Below are 27,718 nucleotides of genomic sequence, written 5' to 3' on the forward strand. Positions count from 1 at the left end.
GAACTACTGACAGCCTTGGGAGAGCCAGTCCTGACAAAGCTCTACCATCTGGTGAGCAAGACGTGTGAAACAGGCGAAATTCCCTCAGACTTCAAGGAGAATATAATAATTCCAATCCCAAAGAGAGCAGGTGTTGACAGATGTGAAAATTGCCGAACTATCAGTTTAATAAGTCCTACCTGCAAAATACTAACGCGAATTCTTTACAGACGAATGGAAAAACTGTTAGAAGCCGACCTCGGGGAAATCAGTTTGGATTACGTAGAAATGTTGGAACACGTGAGGCAATACTGACCCTACGACTTATCTTAGAAGAAAGATTAAGGAAAGTCAACTTACGTTTCTAGCATTTGTAGACTTAGATAAAGCTTTTGACAATGTTGATTGGAATACTCTCTTTCAAATCCTGAAGGTGGCAGGGGTAAAATACGTCGAGGGGCATGAAAGGGAAGTAGTGGTGGGGAAGGGAGTGAGGCGGGGTTGTAGCCTCTCCCCGATGCTATTCAATCTGTATATTGACCAAGCAGTAAAGGAAACGAAAGAAAAGTTCGGAGTAGGTATTAAAATCCATGGAGAAGAAATAAAAACTTTGAGGTTCGCCGATGACAAAGTCATTCTGTCAGAGACAGCAAAGGACTTGGAAGAGCAGTTGAACGGAATGGACAGTATCTTGAGAGGAGGGTGTAAGATGAACATCAACAAAAGCAAAACAAGGATAATGGAATGTAGTCGAATTAAGTCGGGTAATGCTTAGGGAATTAGATTAGGAAATGAGATGCTTAAAGTAGTACAGGAGTTTTGCTATTTGGGGAGCAAAATAACTGATGATGGTCGAAGTAGAGTGGATATAAAATGTAGACTGGCAATGGCAAGAAAAGCGTTTCTGAAGAAGAAAAATTTGTTAACATCGAGTATAGATTTAAGTGTCAGGAAGTTGTTTCTGAAAGTATTTGTATGGAGTGTAGCGATGTATGGAAGTGAAACATGGACGATAAATAGGTTAGACAAGAAGAGAATAGAAGCTTTCGAAATGTGGTGCTACAGAAGAATGCTGAAGATTAGATGGGTAGATCACATAACTAATGAGGAGGTATTGAATAGAATTTGGGAGGAGTTTGTGGCACAACTTGACCAGAAGAAGGGATCGGTTGGAAGGACATGTTCTGAGGCATCAAGGGATCACCAATTTAGTACTGGAGGGCAGCGTGGAGGGTAAAAATCGTAGAGGGAGACCAAGAGATGAATACACTAAGCAGATTCAGAATGGTGTAGGCTGCAGTAGGTACTGGGAGATGAAGAAGCTTGCACAGGATAGAGTAGCATGGAGAGCTGCATCAAACAGTCTCAGGACTGAAGACCACAACAACAACAACAATCGTGTGAGTGTAATGTTTTGTTAATAATTTGAGTTCGTTCTGGTTTATAAAGTTATCTTTGGTGAACACATTTCATTGGGTAGAATATTCGATCTAAAATCAAGTCAAAATGTAAAAAGTTAATTACAGACCACTGGTGATGCTTTACCTCAATAAAGCGAAACGCGTCTGGTGAAACATGGTGCATCGCCACCTCCTCCCCAAAACTAGTTGTTAATGAAGTGCACCATTTCTGAAAATCTCCTAAAAATCGTCTGATTACAAGAGTTCAGTTTATACACCACTAGCGGAACATAACCTCAAGGCTGCCTAGAATCGAAACTAATGAAAGTAAAACAGAAATATATATTAGCCAGACGGCAACGCAAATTACACATATTGGAAAGATGTGTACTTGCGTTATTATTATTATTATTATTACTGAAAACTTATGCAGCGTTTAAGAACATATAAGGTACATTCTAGCAGACTGTAACATGCCATAACTTCATCATCATTAGTCTGGGTCTTCCAGTTACAGTTCCCCACGCCCCCTCTTTTCCCTTTCAGAATTGCATACTCGAGTTTACGTTTAAGTTTAAAGACACGTCATCCTACCGAGGATTAGCTGCAGCCCTTACCGAAACCGTCTAATAGGGTGCTGTGAATATAAAACTGGAATGTAAGATTCATAAACTACTGCAAATTCTGTGTGAACATACAAGCTCCATGAATGGGCGCTTGACGATATCTCGCATAAATCGAAGTGTTAGAGTAAGACAACTAGAATCTATACGTGTAAAGTAGGGAGGTTTACTCACAGCCCAAGGAGGAAAGAGTTTTATGGATAATAATTGTCCAGCGACTTCCACTGCTGACGACCCGGTATTATTCAATATTAACTAATTTTTGTTTCATTGTGAAATAGTTATTTTCACTTATTTTACTGATCGAAGTATGTCTTGCCAGACCTATTAATTTAATTTGGTAGTTGTATAGAAAATCTTTTTACATTGATTTACGTAAGTCCTGTTAATTACCACAGCTGACATGGCGACATGTGTGGTATCGATAGCTGCGATGCCACTGCTTAGGTTGGCACTACGACAGACACCGACGACAGCACCCTCTAGCCGGCGCTGGAGAGCTCTATGAGCATCGCTACAGATTCTACCCATTTGATCAGGTGCAGACAGCCAGGACACTTTGCTTCAACTTCATACCACCTTGCAAGTTATGTAATATGTTTGCGTATGTTATCCGCTAGTAAAGGTGTCTTAAACCGTGTTTGCAGTACCGAGAGATTAGTACTTTTTCCTGTTCCTGTTCCTTACCCACGCGCAGCCTCCCGAACATTCAGTCCTGTTATTTATGAACTACACCATTTCATCACATAACCTTATAAGCCTCTTGACGAAAAAGGATACGATGTAGTTGGATACAATGTTCGCTTTTTTCTCATAAATGCGAAACGTACTCAAGTAGAGAGATTTTGTAGACTTCAACATAAGAATGCTTGTAGCCCAATATCTTGGAAGTTTACCTGTAACCTTAGACCATAATATATTACAGGGAATTCGAAGGAACACAAGATTGTCCTGAATTTCCTAAAAACTAATTGTTTAGGGTAAAATACCGTTTAGCGGGCTATAGCCCAGTGGGAAAGTGGTGTTTAAGGTGTTCTTGTGATCGCTTTGCTTCTGCATATAAAAACATTTTTACAAACTGAACAGAAAGGCAGTTCAACATTTTCAGTATCTGGTATCTCGTTCCTGGAACTTTTTTGAGAAACCATGAAATCAGAATCAGAGATAATCGTTATCACAATGTACTACAAATTGTTGGCATTTCTTTTTCTTCACTGCTAATTCGAAATATTTCTCGTTGACCTGTAACGTTCTGGCTACGAGTAGTAGTTATAGCCACATGGTCCACAGTAATGTCACATCTGAAGCCAACCAACCTGCTTTCTCCACGGCGATGGCTGCAGCGGTCGGCCTAGGACGCAGTCGTTTACTCACACCTTGTACCAGCTGCTCGCATTCTAAGGAACGTATTGATATGGGCAAGTACTCAACACAGCTTGAAAGCAGCACCTTGTAAGTGGTACAAATTTGCGTCAATAAATATAGAGCACTTAGTAGCTCGTAATAGATCGTGATAACGCATCGTGATAACAAGCAACAAAATTGCTGTTGTTCTACATTACTGAGGTGAAGAGCAGTGGAATTCACACATGTGTCTGAAGCAGTTCGCGACATTGTCATCTCGTTGTGCGATAACTTCTACGAAGAAAAGGTGAAGCAGTGCGAAGATATGTGTGCAGCAGCAGCTCTGCGTTGGACTCGTTACAAACGTATAAATTCAGGTCACTCTCTGTGAAAATGTCTATGATCATTCAAAAAGATGAATTTTCTTCCGCTATGCTCGTGGTAATGTCTGCAGGAAATTCGTAACTGACTTTGATAAGCTTTTTGCACAAAGTTACCTGCTGATAGTGTATCACTCATACGAAAGAAATCTGTGATTTAAGTCGCTGTATGACGTTGAGCTTAATGGCAGAGTTTCCGTGGCTGCAGCACATTGGAATCGTAAACATTAGGTGTCGGCTTGCTCTTGTCAAATTCGCCATCTCTTCATCGGACACTAAAGGCAGCTCACAGTTAATATAGCCTTCCTTTCCTGCTTCTCGCCATACGTAGCTTTCGGTTGTAGTTAGTGCAGCTCATTCCACTCTCACCACTTTGTATTACTAATGTTTTTGAGTCTGCCTCTTGATACTTTCACACGATTTTTCTTTCTTAGATCAATACTCCTCTATATTCTAGTGGAATCAGGTAGCAGACAGCACTCCTAATCTCACTGTCATCTTCCTTCATCATGATCTTCTTGGTGTCCTTCATACTGATAACTAACAGCCGTCTTCAGTTAACGCTCACGGTCGTCTTTATATATTTGATGCTTCAAACAAAAATTTCAATTACAGATAAGCGTTCACAACAGTTTTTCCGGCAAGCCCTATCATAGACACATCAGGCTGTAATTTGTGTCGCTACTACATCTAATCTTTGGTAGCGACCCGGAAAACAGACTCGTGAGTTTAAAGAAAAATGATTAGTTATTACTACAAAAAGAGGTAAGTCATCTAGGAGTGCACAGATTATGAACTGTTAGTGTGACTGAGGTCGACTTATAGGGTATCGTCCGTGCAATCCACGTTTCTGCAGTTTGTATAATCTGAAACATCTTTGAACCTTACTGAAATACAAGACACTAACCTTTGAACACAAAGCGAGCATTTGTCGGAGAATTGAATGTGACCTGCAGTAAGTGCTGACCGTGCTGCTGCCTTTACCATCTGTCTACTGTACGTAACGTGTGCAAGCCTCTTCATCTCCGAATATCTACTGCAACCCACATCCTTCTGAATCTGCTTGTTGTGTTTATCTCTTGTTCTCCTTTTACCATTTTTACCATCCACATTTCCCTCTAGTTGTAAACTTGTGATCTCTTGATGATGTCTCAGAATGTGTCGTATCAAACGGCCTCTTCTTTTATTCAAGTTAAGTCACAAATTTCTTTTCTTCCCTGTTATGTTCAGTACCTCCTCACTGGTTATATGATCTATCCTTCTAATCACAGCATTACCTGTAGCGCCACATTTCAAAAGCCTCCACTCTCTTCTTGTCTGAACCGTTTATTGTCCACGTCCCAGTTCCATACAAGACTGCACTCCAGAGAAATGCATTCAGAAAAGACTTTCTAAAACTTAAATATATATTCGATGTTAATAAATTTCTTCTCTTCGGAAACGATTTTCTTGCGATAGCCAGTCTGCACTTTATATACTGTTTACTTCAGGCATCATCGGTTATTTTACAGCGGAAATAGCAAAACTCATCTTCTAGTTTTAGCATATCGCCTGATTTAATTCGCCTATGTTGCGCTTCAGTTGATATGATTTGTGATGTTCATCTTATATCCTCCTTTCAAGAGACTGTCCATTCCGCTCGACTTCAAAAATGGTTCAAATGGCTCTGAGCACTATGGGACTTAACATCTGAGGTCATCAGTCCCCTAGAACTTAGAACCACTTAAACCTAACTAACCTAAGGACATCACACACATCCATGCCCGAGGCAGGATTCGAACCTGCGACCGTAGCGGTCGCGCGGTTCCAGACTGAAGCGCCTTTAACCGCGTGGCCACACTGGCCGGCCCGCTCGACTTCCATTCCAAGTTCTTTGCTGTGTCTGACAGAATTACGTTGTCACCGGCAAGCCTCAAAGTTTTATTTCTTCTCCCTGAATTTTGATTACCTACCTAAAAATGCTGAAACATCAGCAGATATGGAATAATAACCGTGGCGTTCGGGAATTTTGGGATATGCGTGAGAGTTGGTAGAATTATACAGGGTATGGAATTGCAGTATGCCCTGTTGCAAACAGAGAGCTTACATAAGCACACTATTACAATAAAAAAAGAAGGTTCTCAAAAATAATCACATAGACACCAGATTTGTTAATAACTTTCTAGATTAGAAAACCACACCTTTTACAGATATGCACTGATGTCATTAACCAACATCTAAAAGCATTCTAAGCAGAAAAGAAGTCGATCAATTTGGAGGATACACACATTATTGACGTGAGAGAATCTAACAGATTGTCGCTGGATGTAGCATGTTCGTGGATGGTCATAGACTACTCAAACCCATCCAGAAAGAACTAAGTTCTGTTTTCAGTCAGAATGCCAAGTAAAAATAAAAGTTTGCCTTTTGTAACTGTGACATTCAAAACCTAAATTCGTTTTGCATGAATGCAGCCAGTTATATCTGGCTTGCATTTGTTAGACGGATAGCATGTAGCCATCTCAGTAACAGACTTGCAACAACGTGAAGTGAAACAGCAATGGACGACTGCTAGACTGAGCAGAACCAAGACAAGCTACAAGAGTATCTGGGACCACTCCAGGCCGAGTTCAGAATGCATTCTTATGGCGGCAAGCGCCTGATTGGCTGCCAAAAACTAAGAGCTCCCTGTAAGACTTATTTTTTCCTTTTCAATATTATTTAGCCATTACTGCGAGACGTGTCAGTCACTCGTCTGACATGACCAAAGATCTGCTCAAGACTGTGCGCAACTGATGCCAGCATGTCTAAGTGGGTGCCTCTCTGGGTGACACATGATGGCGTCATGTTTATGTATCAATCAAACGAGTCGGGTAGTAAACCGGACACGTTTCATTATGCCCTCGTTTTAAGTTCACGGCTGTAAACGAGGGCATGATAGCCAGCGAATAGCAAGTAACTGTTCTGTGTTTTGTGCTCCTACTAATTTCGTTTCAGACTTTTGTGCGAAGGTATTCACAGAAAGTTCGTTGAGATTAAGCACCACTGTAGCTTAATTACCTTCTTCTTTATGTCTGTAAGATTAAAGTCAGTGACCCTCCGTGTTACTGGCATGCTGAGGGCGACTTAGTGAGCCAGACCTAGTGAGGATGCTACACAATCCATGCGGTCTGACGAAAGATTGCACGATGGTTTCGACCTCTGCAGTAAACTCACACTGTGCACATTCCCACAACTCTCTTGACTACATTTTATCCCTTGAAAATGAAATACCGATTTAAAATATTTCCTACTCACTCACTTATCACTTTCATGAAATTCTAGCAGAGAGAATCTGGTAGCAAGATGGATTCCTCTCATTTATGCGCACATGAAAGTTTTGCACGTGGCATTTCAATTTGGATCATTAGATACTGTTTGAAAAAATTGAGCAAGTCTTATAGACGTGGCCTCACGCGAGTGCAAAAGCCGAGTAGCGTTATAGGAAGTTGTGAGAGGCTTGTCCACCACTTGGACAGGCCAACTAGAAAAGAAACAAGAGTGGGGCATTCACCGAGTACTGCAGTTGCCTCTGTTCGGGGTCCAGCGTTCACTGCTATATATGCCTCGAGTGTTTTCGAAGGAGGTCATCCCGAAGCAATTATGCCGATATACCATTGTTATTTTGCTTTTTCTCTTGTGTTTTGAGTCATCAACCTTCCGACTGGTTTGATGCAGTTCCCCATGAATTTCTTTCTTGTACCAATCTCTTCATTTTAGAGCAGTATCTGGCCGAGCGTAGTGGCGGCGCTGTTTGAGACGCCACGTCACGGATTGCGCGGCCCCTTCCGCCGGAGGTTTGAGTCCTCCCTCGGGCGTGGCTGTGTTTGTTGTTCTTAAGTTAGTTTAAGTAGTGTGTAAGTCTAGGGACCAATGACGTCATCAGTTAGGTCCCTTGGGAATTCACTCACATTTGAGCATTTAGAGTAGTATTTGCGCCGGCCGCTGGTGGCCGAGCGGTTCTGGCGCTACAGTCTGGAACCGCGCGACCGCTACGGTCGCAGGTTCGAATCCTGCCTCGGGCATGGATGTTTGTGTTGTCCTTAGGTTAGTTAGGTTTAAGTAGTTCTAAGTTCTAGGGGACTTATGACCTCAGCAGTTGAGTCCCATAGTGCTCAGAACCATTTAATACCAGTAGTATTTGCACCTTATCATTTGTTTATGTAATACAATCTCTGTCTTTCCACACGGTTTTTACCCGCTACTGCTCCCTCTAGTAGGGGAGACTGGATACAGCTGAAACGATTTGGCTTTTATCGTTCATATTATTGTTGTTTATAAACCAATCGACAATAATGATATGTCAAATGCAAGAGCGCGGTTCTACCTACAAAACGGCTATAGCATTTTTCTTTCTGGAAAGCATATTTTACATTATACAAATTAAAAAAAGAAAATATCCGATTTGTTTCAAACGTCCCCATACCAGGGGCGGTTGAAACAGTGATTGGGGTCAGTTGAAACACATACAAATAACACAAAATATAGACTAATATTGCAACCTGGTTTATTTAAAAGTAGGCTAATTCTAGTGATATGCATAATTATGGCACTATATGATAAAATTAATCAGTCTTCAAGGTTTTAATACCTATAAAGACATTTCCAAATAACATTTAACAAGTAATGAACATTACGAAAAAACTAAAAGGAAACATTTCTTCAAACAAATAAACTTACATAATAAAATTTTTGCTTGCGGTCAATCTGAATATTCAGAGTCACAATTATGGCAAACATAGCTAAGTCCACCTTCTGTGCATTCTTCGTGAGCCCACTGTTTACAAGTAATACACTGAATCCACTTTTCTCTAGGTCTGCTCTCTGAATATGGCGATAAGCAAACAATACAGCAGCAGTCTTCCTCTTCTGATGAAATTTCCTGCTGGGTATTATTTTTTTTTTCATTTTGAAAAAAAAATTTTTTTTTCCTTTTCTTCCATCCAATCTTTTCTTCACTTGCTTAGCTTTTCTCCATTTCAATCTTGCTTCATGTTCTATTCTTATCTCCTTTTCCTCTGGGGTGTCAGTGTAAATTGTTGACTTTCTAGTTTTTCGCCCTTTCGGCCTATTACATTTCCTCTGGGATGCTTTCGGAAAGGCCGTATTGCTACCGGTGTAAATACAATAGCATCATTAGAAATTGCTTGTGTGCTTGTGTGTCTCGGTGAAGTTTCCTGATTGATAGGCCTAATGCTGCTGCACAGTGTAGGTGTTTTAGGTCTATTCGAATTTTCTTGACTTTCATCAACGTTTTCTTGCTGGTTTGATGGAACTGGTGAGCTATTAATAGCCTGTTGTTGAACTGTTGTCTCTGCTACTAGGCCTAGTTACTCAGTTAAAAAGAGAAGGCGACAGGCCTAATGGTGGTGTTTCATATTCAGGTGGATTTTCATTAATTACAGGAACAACTGCATACTCGGTTGTATTTCCAGGATTGGGCCTATCTGTTACAAATGCAGGAGCAAAATCGAGCTCACTAAACAGCTGCCGGTTATATGGGTAAATTCCCGTTTTGCGAAAGCCGACTTGAATGTTGGAAGATGTCAGAGCGAGGGGCATAGCAGACGCTACAATCCCCGGAATGTCGTAGATTGACATTGTTTTTCCCGGATGGTTTCGCATCCACGCATCACAGGTCGACTTTACAGCCTTCTTGAAAGGGCCATATGCAGATCGATCGAGTGGCTGGAGTTTGTGAGAACAATGGGGAGGGAAAGACAGTAAGAAAATGCCATTGTTCTTGCAAAAATCCAGTGCCTCAATATGAATGTGTGAGGAGTGGTTATCAAGTATGAGTAACACTTTATGAGACGGAGATACATTCGCGTGCTTCTTCAAGTGTTCCAGGAAATTCATATATGATTCAGCCTGCATCCAACCAGAGGGATTTGCAGTTCCAGCAGACCCTACTGGCCCACCCCTAACAAAATGGTCTTGGTAACGCACTCGTGGAAAAACGAAGAATGGAGGAATAACATTGCCAATGGCGTTTGCTGCAAAGGTCACTAAACTACCCCTTTCAGCTGAAGTTACTGAACCTACTTGACGAGCACCGCGTTAGGCTACAACTCTGTCTGGTTTTGAGCAGTGGTTATGCCTGTTTCATCGGTGTTATATATGTATTGGGGTTCAAAGTTATGACGGTCCGTGACAATGGCCAAATTGTCATAGAAAGCATCTACGTTAGTTTTATTAAAGCTAGTCGCTCTTGATAGGCTTGTAGCTTGCGCAGCGCGTACGGACAGTTCAGGGTTTCTTCTCATAAACATCCGAAACCATTCCTCACAGCCATTTCGTTGTCGTCCCAAGTTGGAGGTCGTGATAAATTATACTTAACTGTAAGTTCGTAAGCCAATTTTCTCACCTCTTTTTTAGACAGACCAAAATATATATCAGCACATCGCATCAAATATTTTGATAGTTCTTGTTCTTCTTTAAAAACTTTGTTGGGGGCTCTGTGTCCCATACCTTCATCGTCCTGCCCAGTCGCGTCTCGCTTTCGTCTGGAGTAGAGAACAGAGGTTTATTCCATGCTTGTCCGCTGCTTTACGTAGTGAGATTCCTGCTTTCACCTCTTCATATGCATCCTTATACTTCGACAAATCAACCTGCCCTCCGGAAGTCTTCCTCACCCTAACCCTCGGCATCTACAAAACAAAACGAAATAATATGTTTACTGTTTCAACTGTACCCACAAAAATTGTTTCAACCGTCCCCAGCCCCACCTTTGAAACAGCAGAATTTATAGGAAAGGCAGTAATAATAACGCATTAAAACTAGTCATTATTCCGAATTCTACAAGCTTCATTAAATGTACAAACACACCCTCAGTACTTTGACTTAAATAAAATACACAATATTAGCATAAAAGCCAGAAGAAAAATACTTACTTTTCTGTGCAGAAAAACAATACGGTCTCCTGAACGCGACGACAATGCACGGGGAGCAGCGCAACACTGAGATTCGTGTTCGGAATTGTCGTCCGCTCTTTTGTTCCATTAGGCCCCCCACTCCATGAATAACAGTACCATAGATATTAGCTTTGTTTCAACCGTCCTGTTTTTCAACTGTACCCAGTCTCCCCTACCGTATAAGTTATTCCCTGACGACACGTGTCCTAAAGTTCTATCCCTTCGTCTTCGCAGTATTTTCTGTTTGTTCTTGTGGCACAGGAAATTGTGAGAGTGGACGGTGCCTACGGGTTGCATGGCGTAAATCCTTAACAAGTATTAAATACATTTATTGATTACATTCAATGACTCCAAACTCATACATAAGATAACGTAAGTGAGGTAGTCAGTCAGTGGTCAGATTACCAAAATTCAAAACTTAGTATCTAACACAACAGAAGTCATACAAAAAAATGATTAAAGCACTCACAGCATCATTTCAAGGATAAGAATTGATACTGATAGAATATTATTGAATGAGACTGACAAGAGAATTATGTAAATAGGAGGTGAAACGTAGTCAAACAAATGTAGAAAACTACAGTATTGGTGATCCAACTACAAGCTGTTGCAGAAATAAACAGTCGAAGCTGTGAGGAGTCCCCATTGGCAGGGAGATCAGGGTAATCTGAAAAACGGAATGAGTTGATGAGAAATGTTGCATTTCATAAGAATCTGTATTTCTCACGTGAGGTAGAGGTCTTAAGATTATAAGTCATGCCTACCGGAGAGTCGGGTGAAGTAAGGCAGGACGCTGAGTGGAGCCGAGTAGTTGGTGAGCCAGACGGGGCCCTCTATGACTGGGTGTTTTGGGTCCGCCTCATCCCTCCAGCTGCCCCTGGGCAGGTAGATGTCGCGGCTGATGGCGCCCTCCTCCAGCACCGGCGCCACCAACAGGTCCTCTCCCAGCAGGAACTCTGCACGGAAAACACGGAACACGTCACAAACGTTGGCAAAGTCACGTCTCTTTAGCATCAAAAGCGCGGTGTAGAAATGTCTGACATAGTGAAGGTACAAAATAACGTATGTCTCCCTTAGCATTTACCAGTCCAGTGTCTCAAACTACGCAGTCCAGTATCCTCAAATCCAGTTTTTGATGTTCTCTTACTGGAGTCCTAATTGTATCTTTAATTTGAGGTTGGTTATAGCGCCTCCTGTGCTCTCCCTACTTCATCACCTTCACGTAAGTCACAAGCCGTGGAGGAAGTAGATATCCAGCTTTTCATGTGCTGACAGAAAAAAGTTTTGAGTGAATAGAACAAAATTCAGTTAGAATCTGTATACATTATACAAATATTACCCTAAGTACCACTTAAATTGTTAGTGAAATGAAACAGTTGGTGCGATGATACATTAAATCTGCAGTAAGGAAAATAGCGAGTATCAGCTCTTTACTAAAGTTTATGAATAAGGCGCGTCAACAAATCGAACTAACTGCAACGACATTTTGTCGTATACATGCTACCAGGAAGGGCTGAAGTATAATTTGAGTCATATTTCGGCTGAGATGATTATTGTTTTATTGATTAGTGATGATGCCTTTTGCACTCATTAAAAACTACCCGTACGTGCTTGCTACAACAGTGCTCAGTTGATTATAACGTATCTCCTACTACTGGAGGCATTTCCGGTAGTCTCACTGGTGCTCATTATCACATAACACGCGTCGCTTCGTCTCCGTCGAGCCGCTGGTCCTCCTGACGTTGGGTTAGACACGCACGCCTCTGACTCACAAAAGGGGCAGAAGAATAAGGCCTCGGGTACATCTAAACCGTCAATCTTGACGTAACATTTGTGTGGCGTTGGAAATAGATTCTGGAAGATGATGACCAGGGACACATGTAATCCACGTAAATTCACTGAAGGATAAGAAACATGGCCTAAAATGAGCTTAACACTCTTCTAAAATGTCCTGTATAAAGTGCTGTACTGGTCAATACTAACTGAGGCAATGGCTAGAAACAGGAGACTCATTACTAAGTGCTGAGTTTGTGCGTTTATTTGATCAGCTTCGTAATCTATAGTCTGTGATGTTGACATATCAGTCTATAAAATAATGTGTTATATTTGTTTCATTCCGACATTTTTAACAAAATATCTCACTGAATTTTCCGTGGTAACTCATTCTAAGTCTTACGCTGCTCTCACTATGAGGGTAACCCAAAAGTAAGGTCTCCTATTTTTTTATAAGTACATAGACCTGTTTATTTCTACAATGGTTTACATCAGTTTACAGCTTGAACATTTAGCTATGTTTCGACATAATCACCATTTCTGTCGATGCATTTTGTAGACACTGTGGCAGTTTTTGTATGCCCATGTCATACCAGCTCGCCGCCATGATGTTCAGAAAGTTATGAACCACTTCTTTCACCTCGTCGTCGGAGCTGAATCGCTTTCTGGCCAAATGTTCTTTTAACCTAGGGAACAGGTTGTAATGGTTCTTTATTTACGTGACCATTACGGCACTCCAACCCCAGCTCTCGATACCAGTAATATCGTACTACTTCTCTGCGAAGTAACAGACATATTTTTGTGACAATATTCACATTTGGTTTTATTAATGTATGGGTACTCCGATGTATCGATATATTACAGTGATATGGTTCTTGTGTGTATTCATTTCTGTGAGACTGTCATAATCTTTGACTTACTTGTAACCTTTTTGGTGCGAATGCGCACAGAGCAGTCTTTGTTGTTTCACTTTGCAGAAGATAAGTTGTTATTTCGCTTTGTAAAAGAACAGTCAAGTATTGTGTTTGGTTAAAGTGGAAATTAAATATATGAAGACTGATACAAAACTGTTTTCTTGATGATGTGACAATTAAGAAGAAGTATATGTGAATTTACAAGAAGTTTAATAAAAATGAGGATTGTGAACACCAAGTCAAAAATTATTTCTACCATACCATTGTTCTAATCTGGGATTGTTTGATCATTAAGAATTTCCTGAAAAACGCATTTGTTAGGTCTTCAATTATTGCTAAAATACAGATCTGGACCTTCTAGCAGTCAAAGTGGAATCACCCTAGAATCAACAAGATGAGCCATAACAACTTCGACGAAATCTACATGGGAATCCATTCAAGATAAGTGCCAAACTTCATGATTTTTTTACAGTGACTGCATTATTTCCATTCTGACGATAGCATCCACAGTCAATAACTTTGTTGTTGCCCGATAAAGCGAACATATGCTGCGTGAGCAACATTATTAATCTGATTGGGTTAGATAGAGCAACAATCTGATTTCTAACCTACTTTGCAAGTGGTGGTATTGTTAGATGGTGATAGTCACTGAGCGCCAAGTCAGGACTATAGAGCGGGTGGGAGATTATGTTCCACTGAAAAAGTTGCAGGTGAGCAACGGTTTGCCGAGCGATGTGTGGGCGAGCGTTTTCATGGAGAATGTGTACGCCCTTGCTCAACATTCCTCTTCTCCGGTTCTGAATTGCCCGTTTGAGTTTCTTTAGAGTCTCACAGTACCTGCCGGCGTTAATTGTGGTCCCAGTAGGCATAAAGTCGACCAACAATACCCCTTTCCGATCTCAAAATTAGGTTGTCATGACTTTACCGGCAGTCTGGGTTTGTTTGAATTTCTCCGGCTTAGGCGAAGAAGGAGGCCGCCACTGGCGTGACTGTTGCTTGGTCTCAGATGTAAAGTGGTATGCCTAGGTTTCGTCACCCGTGACGACCCAGTACAGAAAGTTGTCCTGTTCGGCTGCAAGGCGGTGAAGAAATGCGCGGGAGGCATGAAATCGTTGCTGCATGTGGTCCTCAGTCAGCATGCGTGGCATCCATCTTGCGCACACCTTCCGGTAGTTCAATGTTTCCGTTAAAATTCTGTGAGCGGCGCGTCGGGAAATCTCAGGGACCAACGTGAAGAGATCATCCAGGGTGATCCACCGATCTTCACGTATGCTTTGCTCAACCTTCAACACTGTCTCCTCAGAAATTGACGGTATCCCGGTCCTTTGTTCGTCGTGAATTTCGGTCCGACCAGCTGCAAACTCTCTACACCAGTTACGAACATTTTTGACATCCATGCACGACTCACCACTTCCATCAATTGGCGATGGATTCAATCGGCGCAGTGCCCTTTGCGTTCAAAAACCAAATAACTGCGCGCAATCCGCTCTTGGCGGTAACATCCAACGGGAGCTCCATTCTCAACGGCTGCCAAGCCAAGACTGAGCGCCTCAGTGCTGCGTGCGCATGTTTACACACAGCGCGTGAAGCACTCTTCAAATGGTTCAAATGGCTCTGAGCACTATGGGGCTTAACATCTGAGGTCATCAGTCCCCTAGAACTTAGAACTACTTAAACCTAACTAACCTGAAGACATCACACACATCCATGCCCGAGGCAGGATTTGAGCCTGCGACCGTAGTGATCGCGCGGTTCCAGACTAAAACGCCTAGAACCGCTCGGCCACAGCGGCCATCAGATTATGATACTAAGGAATCATCGCCACATGCAACATAATTAAAAACAATTATAAGTATCAGTCACAAGTGGGCGAAGACCCCAGTACTACTTGATCTATGGCATAAATTGCATCTGTGATGGAGGAATTACTGTTTGTCCATCGAAATCATCCGGGTTTTCAACAGTAGATACTAGTGTCTGAGAATTATTAACGACCAAAGAATGGAGATAAAAAGCGTAGAAAAATTGGTTTGTGACTGACGTTACGATAGCCCGTGCACAAATAATTAACACTGGTGCCACACAGCAACCAGAGATGACGACACCATAAGTTATCGACAGCGAAAGTTACTGAACAATGGGTGAGGTAGAATTGTCGCTCTGTTTTTTGACATGTGAGAGGGCAGGATTCCACGCAGAATTTAAGAACAAATTTGCATCTCTATTTGCAAGGTTACTTCCTGATTTAATTTCAGCTGCATCCTTAATAAAACTAGCCCAGTAACTGCATGCCAGAATTTCCATCTTGTTATATCCCACTGGCTGACCGGTGCCAAGACAGTAGCAACAGCCGATTTGCTCGACCGTAAAAGCCTGTGCGACATTTATGCTCAGTACATCTGTCCCCCGCGGTCCTGATAGATGGACCAATATACTACATGCCACATCTGCAGGAAATGGCACAGACACGTGCCTTGCGCAAGATCACCATTAACGAAACCTAAAAAGATCCTACTCCTAGATGGAGGTAGGAAAACACATTTCACATGACATTTCCCCAAAACAAGACCAATCTCACTGGAAATGCTCCGGGCATAAGACAGACATCGCTGCCAAATCGGTGTATTATAATCACTCACCTGGTGCACGGTTGGTCAATAGAGCAACACACGTTTGATCTGCCCTTTACTGTATCCATTCCAACGAAAGGTGATCTCAAGATGACTCAAATGGTGAACTCTCAGGATTTCATATGATGTGGGCTCTGCGAACCAGTGTAACAAGGGTCCCTTATGCTGAGCCTGTAGATACAAGTCACTGTGAGTAGGCGTCTTGTAAACAGCTTGTCCCAACGTACTGTCAACCTTCCTTCTGACCATGACATCAAGAAAGAGAAGGGAGCCATGGAATTTCAGGTGTACTAAAAAAAAAAAAACATTCATGTTTCAAAGCCGCTAATTCCAAGGCATGTCCCTCGAAGTATGTCAAAGGAAATTTTCAATAAAAGGTGACAACAGGCTAACGCGCCTCCATGTGCGTGCTCATTGTGCTGGTCGTTGATTTGTTCAAATGGCTCTGAGCACTATGGGACTTAACTTCTAAGGTCATCAGTCCCCTAGAACTTAGAACTACTTAAACCTGACTAACCTAAGGACATCACACACATCCATGCCCGAGGCAGGATTCGAACCTGCGACCGTAGCGGTCGCGCGGTTCCAGACTGTAGCGCCTAGAACCGCTCGGCCACCCCGGACGGCGCTGGTCGTTGAATAAAGTGTAAGTGAAAGTCAACACACGTCGAAATAGCTTCAGTAATTCAACATTAAACCTACCTCTATGAACCGTGACGAACGACAGAGGAACACGAGTGAAGAGAGAGTCCACATCAAAACTTAATAGAATACTTGAGTCTTTCATACGCATTGCTTCTAATTAAAGCAAGAAATCTGCCTTATCCTTAACGTAATGCTCACATCGACTAACTAGTGGGCTCAACAGATTAGCAAGGTGTTTTGATTCAAAAATGGTTCAAATGGCTCTGAGCACTGTGGGACTTTACATCTGAGGTCATCAGTCCCCTAGAACTTAGAACTACTTAAACCTAACTAACCAAGGACATCACACACATCCATGCTCGAGGCAGGATTCGAACCTGCGACCGTAGCCGTCATGCGGTTCCAAACTAAAGCGCCTAGAACCGCTTGGCCACACCGGCCGGCGGTGTTTTGGTAACCGATGTGTCGGAGCACCAATATTACTCAGAATCAGATGAAGAGGAACTCATTCTTTGTGGATCTTCGGAAGGCCATATAACCAAGGAGCAGTAAGTGTTACGACTGTTGATGCGCTCCAGCGACAAGCAATTTTTCTTTATTTCAGTCTTTCTCTCAACTCTTTTCTTGAGCTCAGCACCGATATGCTGAATCAGATAGTAAATACTGGATCTTTTGAACGTACTCAATGACTGACGGCGTCGGTTATCTTTAGTTTGTGTGGTGAAGCTACTGTTTACAGTGCGTGTGTGTGTGTGTGTGTGTGTGTGTGTGTGTGTGTTAATTTATGTTATCTTTCCGGAATATCTCTGCAAATCTAAGTTTGAAATTTCCTTGCACAGCGTCTTCCTGATGAAACTTTGCTTTGAAAATGACAGGTTGGTCTCCTGTCAAAATTTCGGCGGTTGTCGACGACGTCATCCAGCTACATTCCCGAAAGTTATCTGAAAATGAGATACGTCAGGAGCAGCTCAAGTCTGACACTGTATTTGTCTGCAAGGGCACAAAAATACGCTTAAGCAGCATGTTCAGAAGTTAAAGTAATGACGGAAAATACAATTAAGCAAACAATGTAACAGTAATTGAAATATTGTGTAAATTGAGGGAGTAGGGGGAAGAAAGGAAAGGAAAGGGAAAGAACTATTAACGTCAGCTTCATCGGGAATCAGCTGTGACGAGTGAAAATGTGTGCCAGACCAGTATTCGAATATGGGATCGCCTGCTTCCTAGGCAGTTGCGTAAACACTGTGTCATGCAGACACAGTGTTCGTCACTATTTTGCGGACTCTCTCTGCACTCCTCCAGGCCGACTCACATTCCCACTCAGCGCCACCTATAAGCAGTACCCATGCATGTCCTCCATGCTCACTACTTTGAGATTCTCACAGGAAGTCGAACGTAGTTGTGCATCGGCATTGAATGTGGTGGATTCATTGCACATTGAGACAAATCGGTTATATAAAGGCATGGTGTCTGCCCATTCAGACGTGTCCAAAAGGAAACACACCATGGATTCATATAAATAATTAAAATGTATCCTTTTGAAATACTTCCACACAGATATTGAGCCGTGTGTCGGCTCTCAACATATATCGCGCTGTTAAGATTGTTCTGAGTCCTTTCTTTCCATCGTTAATTGATTATTTCATATTTATCGCTATGCTGCGTGCGATTCTGTTGAGATTCCCCTCTGGCGGCGTGTCTGGTCTTATCGATCTTCGAGTCGTTGCTTCCTGTTAGCCTTGTGTAGGGAATAAGATCTTTGGGGGTGATGGCCGGTTGGTTGCGTAGCGGTGACGAGTCGGTCGGTCGGTTTTTAAAATCGGTAATTAGAGAATGTCGTACGATGAGACCGCGGCGTGGCGTGGCGATGGAGAGTTGACTGTTGTTCCGGGAAGCCGGGTGGTCTATCCTGGCGGTGCGAGACGAGTGGGACGAGTTGACGGGACAAGGCTGTAAGCTCTTGCTGTGAACACCCGGGGGCCACGGCTGTGGTTCCGAGTCACTACTAGGCGGGAGCGGCAACGGATGTGTGGTGTCATTGCCAGACACCACACTTGCTAGGTGGTAGCTTAAATCGGCCGCGGTCCATTAGTACATGTCGGACCCGCGTGTCGCCACTGTGTGATCGCAGACCGAGCGCCACCACACGGCAGGTCTCGAGAGACGTACGAGAACTCGCCCCAGTTGTACGACGACGTTGCTAGCGACTATACGGACGAAGCCATTTCTCTCATTTGCCGAGAGACAGTTAGAACAGCCTTCAGCTAAGTTAATGGCTACGACTTAGCAAGGCGCCATTAGCCTTAAATAGCTTGTATATAAAGAGTCACTTGTATCGCCACAATGTCCAGATGTCTCATCAAGAACGATGTATACAAGGATGTATTAAAAGTTAAGTATATTCCAAAGATACGTATTTTCTTTATCACATTCATTAAGTCTCCTGTTTCAGACCTCACTCCATCCTTCGTGAGTTAGCGCGTGCATCTTGGCCGCCTCTTTCAATTAGTGTGCGTAGTGTTGGCAAGTCTGCCGACACTACAGGATGTCTTTAAATTTTCCGTCTGGAGGCGGGAATGATGAACTAGTAACTCGCCTAACCTGAGGAGTGGTATTTCGCCGCCGTGGGTGCAGAGAAGACGAGGGCTCCGGTGACAGAGCTCGTGGCTGCGTGAATGTGTCCAGTTGGGTACGCTGGCGACGTGTACAAGGTCGGGTGTGAGAAACCTTTGCATCTGAGTTCACCTGCTGTTTCTCTGATAAACTGCAAGTTAAGTTGGTTAAAAGTTTAGATGTTAGTTGAAGGATTATAGTTTGTACAACCAGCGTCTTTTCTGCCTTGTGGCCTCCTGCGTTCGGGTTTCCTGTCCCTGTCGCCCGTGTATTTATAGACAGTGATCTTTTCCGCTTCTTATTAGTACTGCCCGGTAGGAAGTGTATTTTTGGGCAGGGATTATTGTTTTAGATTAAATTTTTTCTGCCTTGTGGCCTCCTGCTTTCGGATTTGCTGTCCCTGTCGCCGGTGTAATTATAGACAGTGATCTTTTGACTTCTTATTAGTGCTACCTGGGAGGAAGTATACTTTTTGGCAGGGATTATGGTTCCTGATTTGATTCCTCCTCCTCCCCTGGCCTCGCGTGAGGTCGATGTGATTGCTGAATGTGAGGCGTTGTGGGTCTGTTAGTCCGCTTCTAGCCTGAGCATCCTTCGGGACACAATTGTGGCCGCCCTTACACACAGTCGGTTAATTATATCTATCCCAGGACATTTTGGTGGCAGGACAGGGTATTAAAGTTGTTAGTTATTGTAAAATGTTAAATGGTTGTATTTTACTCTGATTGTTTTTGGCCACTGTTTGGAAAGGTTAAGTTTGCCTTTCATCGGTGGATTTTTTTTAAAATTACGTGGCTTTAAAATTGTTAGTTATTGTAAAAGGTGAATGACTGTATCTTTACTTTGATTATTTTAATCTACTTGGCATCCTTTGAAAATGATAGTTCTGCCTCCCTGTTAGCGAGCCCTTGTAATTTAGTATCTTGTTGTGCCAAAATTTAAAAGAAGTGGCTCCCTACATGTTTGGTAGCGAAATTGTATGCAAATTGGTGTTTTGTTTCATTACTTGGAAAATTTTGATTTGTTATCAAATGTTTTATCAAAGCCGGTTTTAAGTAAAATGGCTTGGGCATTGACTGAAAAGTAATTTGTTTTGAAAAGGCACTCGTACCTGCTAGCTTTTTGGATCTGTTCCTGATCAAGTGGTAAAGAAATGACTTTCAATGGTTGAAGTAATCAATAAAGAAATTGTAAATTGCAACTCGACAGTAACCAACTAATTTTGGCCCCGTTTCCCAACTGGGGGTTTCCTTGATTAATCATAACACCCGTCTCAGATATATATATCAGAAACCACTGCAGATTCAATAGAAGTTTGTTTCTCTCATTTCCCTCAAACATCTCCTCTCCCTTCTCCCTCGTATCCCTACCCTGGTCAGATCCTCCCAGTTTGTTCTTCGTGATCAGTGTGCTACGTCAGTGTTGTGTTCTACAGCGACGTCAAGTGCTATGGTTTTAATCGTGTGCCTGACTTATACAGTGCTGCTGTCCGTGATCGTTTTGTGCTATGCCACCAATCGCAACTTTCATGCTCCGGCCGTACTTCGCCTTGTGTTCTTTTAATCCTTACAGTGTGTGTTTTTTTGTGTAATTTACTTTTTTGGATTTTTATCTCCAATTTTACATTCACCCCCTTCTTGTATGCTCTCTTCCATTATCTTACCCCCCCTTTTTTATCTATATACCACCATATTTTTCTCTTTTATGTCGTTTTAAATGTCTTCTGTTATATACTTGATGTCTTATGGCTGAAGAGCAGCGCCTACGCTGCTGCCATCCAGCCCCAGATGGGGAATTGAACTACAATAAAAAAAAAGCACTCCCGTCTTCAGGCCACGAGTGGCTTACCGGGACCATCCGACCGCCGTGTCATCCTCAGTAGAGGATGCGGATAGGAGGGGCGTGGGGTCAGCACACCGCTCACCCAGTCGTTATGATGGTATTCTTGTCCGAAGCCGCTACTGTTCGGTCGAGTAGCTCCTCAATTGGCATCACGAGGCTGAGTGCACCCCGAAAAATGGCAACAGCGCATGGCGGCCTGGATGGTCGCCCTTCCAAGTGCCGACCACGCCCAACAGCGCTTAACTTCGGTGATCTCACGGGAACCGGTGTAGCCACTGCGGCAAGGCCGTTGCCGAACTACAATAAAGGAAACAAAAATTCCCTCAAAATTGTGGATCATATTGTCGCACCTTAAAATTTACTCATTTCCTTTCAGACTCAAGAGGTATGGTAGTGTCTAGTCGACGCAGGAAGGATGGTAGATAGGAAAGTGTAGCAGTGGGCCACCACACAGTTTAAAGACAGACTCTCTCGCCATACCTGAGTTTATGCCGAGGGCCGTTTCGTCGGTGGGGGCGACCCACCAGACTGGGGGGTTTGACTGGACTGCCGTCCCTCACTGCCTTCTTCATGCCGGCTCAGCCCCAACGTCTGCAACAGAGCGAACACTCCCAGCACTGACTGTCCAGTTCACCCAAACTTCACAGAGGAGGAATAAGTACAGTTCTCAGGGAAACTCTAGTAAGAAACAGGAAGTTCAGGCGATTCACCTTTCTGTACGATCTAATTCTTCAGTTGAATGGAACATGAATACAAACTATGCATAATAAAGCTATTTGGTACAATGCTATGTCCTCTTGAAGAAATTGTCGAACTGTGATAGATCCTATTTTCTACAGTTACTTTTCCCTCACATATCACTTTCACTTTTGTTGAGACAGTATAGTTGGTCTGAAAAGCATTCAATTCTCTTCTATTAGACCCTTAAAATGCTCTCTATAAATGTGATATGATGCATTCTCTTGCTGAAGTGCTGCTACTTTCTCTGGGAAGGCAACTGTGAGATGAACATAATCTCTATTTGTGTATTTTTCTCTCACATCACGTCCGTGACCGTCATAACTGCTATTAAGTAAAAGGCATGACTTACTCGAGAATGGTGGTGGCTTCAAGTATGCAGTAGAATAGCTTCGGACCTGTCATGCATTTCAGCCCTTGTGGTTCGCACCATCCTTCAGCGTGATCACAGAAAGGTGGAACACTGACAAATCCTTGAATAAAACGGTAGAGGGTCCGTCTACAACACCTGCTCAGCAACACCCTCAGTGTCATGCACAAACCTTCGTTGAGCACTTTAAAAATCTACCTGTCAGAGACTTCGACACCTATTCAACTGAGAGATGCCTAACAGTCTCTCTATTCTTTATCAAGAACAACACCAGAAATTTTTACAAAACTTTCAAAGAAAACCTAACAGGGCATCAACCACCTAATCTGTGCTTTCGCCGGTCCGATGGATCACTGGAAACCAACCCTAAAAAGAACTGTCAAATTTTAGCTAAATATTTTCACTCACTTCTCAACTGCGAGCCTCCGACAGGACAACTAGATTTCGAAAAACCCACATCCAATCCCGATTCAAATCCACCATCACTTAAAGAGGTAAAGAAAATAATCAATTCTTTGAAGAACAACAAGTCTCCAGGGGAAGACGGAATCATAGCAGAAGTAAGGAAATTAAATGACAATAATCTCACACAAGCAACCCACAGAACAATATCAAATATTTGGGAAACTGAACAAATACCTACTGAGTGGAAATGTGCATTAATTCACCCTCTCCACAAAAAAGGTGCAAAAACCGATCCAAATAATTACAGGGGGATTTCACTGCTCCCTGTAATATACTACAGGAACAAGCGGACCAGTTAATAGGAGAGTATCAGGCAGGGTTTCGCAAAGGTCGATCTTGCATCGAACAGATATGGAACTTAAAAATAATTTTGCAAATGAGAAAACGTAGAAATGCCGTGGTAACTTTTGTCGATTTTAAAAAGCCTTACGATTCAATAGATAGACAAACCTTATTTCACACCTTATAGGAGTGCAGAATTGACAGGAAAACAAGGTCAGTTATTCAACAGGCATTAACAGATACAAACTCCAAAGTTCAATTCATGTGAGAAACATCAGAAGCATTTCATATCCATACTGGTGTTCGCCAGGGAGATGAAATGTTCTCCCTTCTGTTTAACATGGTTCTGGGAAAAACTGTGAGGACATGGGAAAAGGAAATAAAAGGAATTCAGCTTGGAATTAAAAAAGAACAGAGAACTAGGGTGAAGTGTCTGGCTTTGGTTCAAATGGCTCTGAGCACTATGGGACTTAACATCTGAGGTCATCAGTCCCCTAGAACTTAAAACTACTTAAACCTAACTAACCTAAGGCCGTCACACACATTCATGCCCGGGGCAGGATTCGAACCTGCGACCGTAGCGGTCGCGCGGTTCCAGACTGAAGCGCCTAGAACCGCTTGGCCACATCGGCCGGCTGTCTGGCTTTCGCAGACGATCTTTCCATTCTAACGAACAATAGAGAGGAAGCCAAACTAGCATTGGAAAAACTACACGAAATCCCACAGAAAACTGGGCTACAAATCTCCTACGAGAAAACACAGTATATGGAAAACAAACCTGTAGATAATCTCCCCATTACTACTCAATACGGGAAAGTGGCACAAGTTGCCCACTTCAGATATCTGGGAGAGATAATCCAACCATCAGGACTGAACTCAATAGCCAATAAAGACAGAATTTCCAGACTACAAAAAGCGTATAAGCTCACTTGGAATCACTATAATAAGAAATATATTTCTGTCAATGCGAAACTAAGGCATTACAACACAGTAGTCCTACCAGAAGCACTTTATGCTGCAGAAACTACAGTGATTCATGGTCATACTAAGATCAGAGAGATTGAAAAGCAGGAAAGAAAAATTCTGTGGAAAATATATGGACCAGTGTTACGGAAAGGAATTTGGATGAAGAGGCCAACTAGAGAGATTTACAAAGACATATAAACAATAACAGACACCATTAGAAAGAGAAGGATGAAATTTTACGGACTTATCAGCAGGATGAACAAAAGCAGGCTCACAAGACAAATCTTTGAGATAGTAAAAAAAAGCAAAAACAAGACAAAATGGATCACTGAAGCAGAAGACATTAAAGAATTGGTGATCACACAAGACAACATAAACAATAGAGAACATAGAGAACAGTTTAGAAATATCTTGCAGAAACACACACTTAAACAAGAACATACGGAGAACAGAACGGGGAAAAAATGGCCGGAAGAACGCAAGAGAGAAGACAGAGAACGTATGAAGAGAATTTGGGAAGAACGAAGAAAGAAGAAGAAATCATGACTACTCAAGTTCAATCGCTCTCTCAAAAGGGAACAATCGAAAATAATAATAATATATGTAGGTGGTGCGTAGCTCAACAGGCATAACAGTGTAACAAAATGTGTGTTAAAAGTGTGGGAGGACCTAAAGTTCCAACAAGGGGTTTGGTTGACCACCATCAGGCGTAAGAGAAAGGTGCCCTGGCATATGACAGTTTACTAAGTACGTTGCAAAAGAAAGTATCTGGGGTGGCAGCAGAAACCGCTCGTAATTGCAAGTGTGACTAATGAGATCCCGTATTTGTGTGTAAGTTTTGGCTATAATTCATTCAGGTGTACTGCACCGATGGTATGCACAATAGAGTGACCACTTCAGCCGTAGCTTCGTCGAAACTTCCTCTTCGCATTCGAACAGGCTGTGTGCAACCGAACGCAATACAGTGGTAGCACGCAAGATTCTGTTCTTCGCCATATAGTCCCAGCAAGGGGTGATAAAGGGTTGTCGACAGAACCTGACCTCCCAGAAATACGAGCATGTTCCGTCAGCCCGCAGATCAGTGACGTCGACCAAAGACTGCGGTGCCACACCAAAGTCGGCGACACTCGCCGATATCAAAGACATTAGCGATGTCTCGCTGCTAATTGAAACGACGAATGGGAGAGGCTGAAGAAGACGCATCCTCTTTCTGCACAGAGGCGCCCTCGCAAGGAGGTCAATATAAAGCAAAACCTTTGGTGTGCTCTTCCCAGTGAATATCATCGACTAGGTCCAGTATTACTCATGTCACAGGTGGACATGTACTGTTGTAAATGTTGAACAGAGTACTTCAAGAGAAGTTTTAATAAATATTTTTGAAACAGTGATCAAAAATTTTTAAAATTTTTCTTTTTAAAATTCAGTCTTGATCACACCACTTATGTTACAAGAACATAGGTGACCGGTTTCGATCATATCACATGACCATCATCAGACCTGTAATTTAATTTAGAAAGTAGTAGAAACCTTACTAGATTGACAATAAAATATGTCAAAATGGTTACAAGGATAAAATACAATAAGATGTGTTATACCCATGGCATCCTTCGAAGATGGTAGGTGGAGCACTCCTCTCAGCTGCTGTGATGTCAACTGGCGCCAAAAGTGACGAGCATATGATTAATTACGAAGATGCTCCGCCTACCTCTTCTCCCTCCACCTCACGTCAAACAATAAGTCTAAAATGGGTTCACATAATCGTCAAAACGTAAAAAAAAGTACAATAATAACATAAAAATACACTCCTGGAAATTGAAATAAGAACACCGTGAATTCATTGTCCCAGGAAGGGGAAACTTTATTGACACATTCCTGGGGTTAGATACATCACAGGATCACACTGACAGAACCACAGGCACATAGACACAGGCAACAGAGCATGCACAATGTCGGCACTAGTACAGTGTATATCCACCTTTCGCAGCAATGCAGGCTGCTATTCTCCCATGGAGACGATCGTAGAGATGCTGGATGTAGTCCTGTGGAACGGCTTGCCATGCCATTTCCACCTGGCGCCTCAGTTGGACCAGCGTTCGTGCTGGACGTGCAGACCGCGTGAGACGACGCTTCATCCAGTCCCAAACATGCTCAATGGGGGACAGATCCGGAGATCTTGCTGGCCAGGGTAGTTGACTTACACCTTCTAGAGCACGTTGGATGGCACGGGATACATGCGGACGTGCATTGTCCTGTTGGAACAGCAAGTTCCCTTGCCGGTCTAGGAATGGTAGAACGATGGGTTCGATGACGGTTTGGATGTACCGTGCACTATTCAGTGTCCCCTCGACGATCACCAGTGGTGTACGGCCAGTGTAGGACATCACTCCCCACACCATGATGCCGGGTGTTGGCCCTGTGTGCCTCGGTCGTATGCAGTCCTGATTGTGGCGCTCACCTGCACGGCGCCAAACACGCATACGACCATCATTGGCACCAAGGCAGAAGCGACTCTCATCGCTGAAGACGACACGTCTCCATTCGTCCCTCCATTCACGCCTGTCGCGACACCACTGGAGGCGGGCTGCACGATGTTGGGGCGTGAGCGGAAGACGGCCTAACGGTGTGCGGGACCGTAGCCCAGCTTCATGGAGACGGTTGCGAATGGTCCTCGCCGATACCCCAGGAGCAACAGTGTCCCTAATTTGCTGGGAAGTGGCGGTGCGGTCCCCTACGGCACTGCGTAGGATCCTACGGTCTTGGCGTGCATCCGTGCGTCGCTGCGGTCCGGTCCCAGGTCGACGGGCACGTGCACCTTCCGCCGGCCACTGGCGACAACATCGATGTACTGTGGAGACCTCACGCCCCACGTGTTGAGCAATTCGGCGGTACGTCCACCCGGCCTCCCGCATGCCCACTATACGCCCTCGCTCAAAGTCCGTCAACTGCACATACGGTTCACGTCCACGCTGTCGCGGCATGCTACCAGTGTTAAAGACTGCGATGGAGCTCCGTATGCCACGGCAAACTGGCTGACACTGACGGCGGCGGTGCACAAATGCTGCGCAGCTAGCGCCATTCGACGGCCAACACCGCGGTTCCTGGTGTGTCCGCTGTGCCGTGCGTGTGATCATTGCTTGTACAGCCCTCTCGCAGTGTCCGGAGCAAGTATGGTGGGTCTGACACACCGGTGTCAATGTGTTCTTTTTTCCATTTCCAGGAGTGTAGTTAAGTATAAAATATCTCTTTACATCCATGGAACTACTTAAATATTGTATAAAATATCAATTAAAGCTTTAAAATAACTGTACAGACGATGTATACTCAGTGTGCCCTCTATGGGCTAAGCTGGTACTACCACAATGGTTTCAAAGTCAACGATGTTGTGAAGGTCTTTGGCATTGCGGCATCATATCGATTTGTGAGTTGTGACTCGACTGCAAGAATACATTTATGCCAGATTCAGTCTGTCTGTCTTATATTAACTTTTTTTGGCACTGGAGATATATGTTATGATGGAATGATCAGCTGCAGAATAGTATGATATTACATAGATTTTTAAAATGTCATAAAACTGATTTATTAAAAATGGAGTCATATTTCGTAATATTTCTAGTTGGAAGTTTAAAATTGTGATATCAATATTTACATACTGTTCTAAGGTACATTTCTGCCATGGATACAACTGGGCCCTATGATTTTCTGAACAAAATCCTTATAACCATTTTGTCATATTTTATTGTCAATCTAGTAAGGTTTCTATTACTTTCAAAATTACAGATCTGATGATGGTCATGTGATATGACCGAAACCAGTCACCTATAT

General features: G+C 43.0%; 1 pseudogene; it reads right to left on the reverse strand.

Moving 5' to 3' along the window:
- Positions 1–21,251: 21,251 nt before the first annotated feature.
- Positions 21,252–21,369, reverse strand: LOC126199916 (5S ribosomal RNA; annotated as a pseudogene).
- Between the last annotated feature and the right edge of the window lie 6,349 nt (positions 21,370–27,718).

The sequence above is a fragment of the Schistocerca nitens genome, chromosome 8 (genome assembly GCF_023898315.1).
Source record: "Schistocerca nitens isolate TAMUIC-IGC-003100 chromosome 8, iqSchNite1.1, whole genome shotgun sequence".
Taxonomy (NCBI): domain Eukaryota; kingdom Metazoa; phylum Arthropoda; class Insecta; order Orthoptera; family Acrididae; genus Schistocerca; species Schistocerca nitens.